A 4,322-nucleotide genomic window follows, 5' to 3' on the forward strand; every position below is an offset into this window, starting at 1 on the left:
GGTCCGTATCTCCTGACTCTACGCCAATAATCCCACCTGTCCGTATCTGATTGCCACCCCGGCCCACCGTGACCTTGGGGCCTGATTCATTCTGTTCGGTTTTCCCCGACACTTGGAGGAGCTGGAAGCTGAGTAATGCCAAGACTGGAGGAATTCCATGTTCTTTGTGAACCAAATTTGCCCCCTGCCAGCATTTACATGTGCCCTACTACACAGTAAGTTTACTAATTGTATTTATGAGTAGTAACTAACTGTGCAGTAGACTAATTTACTGCACAGTAAATGTGTGCAAGTGTAGATGGTATAAATATCAGCATTCTACAGCATAACCTGGAGTAACCATTTGTTTAAGACTTATCTGCCTTCTTATGAGCAAGGTGCTAGAATAATTGTCCATATTGGACGCCTCTACACATAACATTTTTTGTCACCATTGGTAGGCACAAACTGTGGTACCATTGCTACTGTGCAGTAGCTCTTTGCTCCTGCGCAATAAGGTTGAGAATGACCCATGCGCCACCAGTACTAAACAAGTACTAAATGACTGCAGAGTAACAACTGCATAATTGGACACACATGTAGATGCGCCCTTTATGTAGTTACCCTGGAACAGATGCATATTTATCCATACCAGATCTCAGTGTAATTTATATTGGTGTACAAAAGCACTGAAAGTTATACAGATGTATATCCATTGTCTGTGCAGGACCTAAATGTAGATTTCTGAAGATGAAAGTTACTTCTTGGAACTTTTACTGCTTGCAGTTTTTCATATTCATGTAAATTGTTTACTAATTTATGTATGTATTTAGTCTCTCAAATATTCATTGTTCCAGCAGCTTCTGCACAAAAGCCTCTTAGTTTCACATGCTATTGCCAACACCTTGATTGGTTAAGGCTTTCATTGTGAGTCTTAGTGAGTCATTCATTGAACTTCAAAAAGAAATTAAAAGTCACCCTATATTCAGACTTATGAAGCATCTAAAATGGTTCAACCAATTTACTGATTATGTAACTAATTAGCACTGAGTTTACTTTATTGTCTTTGGATAATTTGGGATAGAAATTATCTTAGATACGACAGTATCTAAAAATGTGGTTCATTCTCAGTCTTTGGGAGGAAGCTTTGTTATAGAAATCGAAAACCTTTCATTATTATTGAATATGGGATCTATAAAGTCTTTCTTCTTGTATTGCTTAAGTATATCCAGTATTATAAAATACTTTCATTTACTGTTAAATGATTCAGAAACATCTTCCTTATATTTTGCAGTGTTCTGGTATAGCACAAACAACTCCTATATACCTACTTTATGTGCCTTGGTCTACTGTCAAGTATGATAGCTCTCTAAAAGTTATTTCTCCCATCTGCAATTCTGATTCTTAGCTTTCTGGAAGGATTAAGCTCTTTCCTGTTATTCTTTTCAGATATTCTTCAATGCCAACACATGAATTCCTTACATTCCAGTTAGTATGATCTAGCAAAATGTTTGAATGTTTGACACTACTTATTTTTTTCATCTTGAGGTTTCTTAATGTAACATGATTTTCTTGATTAATGGGTATTTTATTAAATTGATGAATTTTTGAAACAAAATAATTACATTTCAATGTTACAATCTAAGAGTTTACATTGCAAGTAAAAGTATAGTATTGAAATGACTAGGCATGAGGCTTAAATAGCAGATATACTGAAATATTTGTGATTTAAAGGGACATTGCCAACTTGATCTTTTTAGCTGACTAGTTTCTAAATGTTACAGTTCCTGAGAGGTCGGTCTCTAAATACATTGAGTCTTAAAAAAAATATCCTTTAAAATATAAGGATGGTACCAAGGGTCTCTTTAGCCAGGGAGAAGCTAACTGATATATAAAGAGAGAGAGAGGTAATAAGACATGTTAGTCTGAAGTCAGGTAGAAGGTGTAACTCTGTCTTGCCTTCTATGTGATCAGAGGACAGTTGGGCTACAAAGGATTTAATGAGGGCATGTAGTCCAGCCCCCTCCTCAAGCCCCTCACTAAAAAAAGTATGTCTATCTAACCTGCTCTTGGAAACTTCCAAGGATGGAGAGTATATATAAGAGCAACAATGGAATTTACTGAACAAAATGTGGATAAATGTGGAAAGCAAACATATTGGAAAAAAGGCTGACTTCTAGTTCAATGGGCAATCAATTATTTTAATGGCATTTCTCTTTGTTAACGTACTGTATCAACTATAATCCTTGCCTACTCTATTTGTTAGCTGAATACTGCCCCTGGCTGTTATATGTTGTGATAAATCTCTCCTTTAATACTTCAATTTGCAAACATAAATTATCCGTTCACTGTGGAATGATGCCTTTGTATTTATTTTAGTGCTTATGGATTTCATTTGAATGAGGATGTGTGCTGAATTGTGCTAGATCTCCACTTTTATCATATTTTTATCATCAAAGTTGTGACACAATTTGGAACACTACAGTCTTTCCATAAGATAAGCAGAAACCTAGCATGCCTTTTATATTAAATTTATCTTAGCATAGAAATTTTGATTTTTATTAGTAACGAACATAAGCCAGAACAGCTAAGTAGATTCTAAAGTGGAATGCCCATGTGCCTTATGTGGAAAATGTAGGAAGCTAAATATGAAATTCCAGTAATCAAATAAGATATTGAACTATGCATAGATATAAATATTTAAACACGATTATCTGCATCCTTCAACAAACACTTCAGTCCCTGTTTTTTCAGTAAATGCAAGGCCTCTGCTCAGAATTCACTGGGAGATGGTGTCACAAGATAATATATGGCTTCCTGGAAACCTTTTGGTTCAGGAAATCTATTATTTCATGATAAACAGTAATTTATGTCATTAGTCTGGATAATGACAATGCAGACTAATAGGTTTATTTTAGAATAAGCAGATTTTTAGCTTCTTTCTTCCTTATGTCTTCATTGAATACTTGAAGAAAGAATCCAGAAAGCTTACACAACATTCAAAGTAGCTCTACAAATTTTGTTTCACTAAAGAAAAAGTATGCCTTTGTACTGATAGAGACTCCTGTTTTGGTTCAGGATGATAGAATACATGTTTCACATCCAGACTACTAACAAGAGTGTGGATTATTACAAACTATCATGCTTTGTTTGTATTTGATGTGGATGCTTATTAACTAGGAGTTTGTTAATTAAGTTCGTATAGTACAGTATTCAGATCTGGAAGTATGAACTGATGAAAAATGAGAATGTGGTTGCTCTAAAGCTGATGCACTGGTGGTGGTCAAAGAGAGTGAGTTCAGAGTCAAGCAGGGGCAGCATTTAGGCAAGACTAGGTTATGTGAGCGGCCATCCGGAAAAAGAGAAAGCAAAAGAGAAGTCAGGATAAGGACACAGGTGGTGATAGGGAAACTGAAACTGCTGATGGTAAGATTTTGCTATGAGAGGAATGTCAAAGAGTTGCAACAAGAGAGATGGTGGATGAAGAGCCTAGAGAGTAAGCAGTGAGCAACATGGAAAAAGAGAACAATCTCCAAAAAGAGATTAAACTAATAAATTAGTTATTGCCAAAATATCAGTATTTGAGTTTGAAGGTGATGTTTCACATGAGTTGGTGTTCTAATTTGCTGTCTGGTGTGAAGTTTTTGATGTGGAATGGTAAATTATCCCCTCCCCCCCAAATGTCAAGAAATAATTTGGATTTGGTTTCTTTTTCTCACAACGTAACATGAAAACGGTCATGTTCAGTGTATGTAAGATGGGTAAATGGAATAGGAGGGGAGTTACTGTAAATTTGTAGGATCTTTTTAAGTCAGGAGTGCTTAACTTCTAGCCACCAGCCAGATCTGGCCCGCGGCACCGTGTTATCTGGCCCTTAGGACTGGAAATTTGGCAGTAGGGGAGCAGTGGCACCACTCTCCTGCTGCTAAATCTCCAGGCAATTGGGAGCCGCAAGCCCTGCGTGCTGAATCCAGTGCCTGATCCCAGTGTGCAGGGTTCAATGGGAGTTGCACCAGAGCCCAATCCCAGCACACTGGGACAAGAGGGGACAGTACTGGCCCCTCCCAGACCCAATTCCAATGTATGGGGGGCAAAGAGGGGTGGTGCCAGGCCCCCAGGGTCCAATCTGGTCTGCAGGGAGGCTCTGCGCCACTCATTTGGCCCACAGGGCTGAAAGGTTGAGTGCGTAACTGTTATGATTGCAACGTGTACTGTTCATTATAGCAATGCTCTTAAATTGATTTTTTAAATCACTCATTTCTAATTCCTTTGAATTAAGGAACCTGCCCGGAAATGAGTCATTTTTCATCAGTTATGACCTGGCTGTGGTGGCCATTTCTATT

This window comes from Crocodylus porosus, unplaced genomic scaffold, assembly GCF_001723895.1.
Source record: "Crocodylus porosus isolate Cpor-Errol unplaced genomic scaffold, CroPor_comp1, whole genome shotgun sequence".
Classification (NCBI taxonomy): domain Eukaryota; kingdom Metazoa; phylum Chordata; order Crocodylia; family Crocodylidae; genus Crocodylus; species Crocodylus porosus.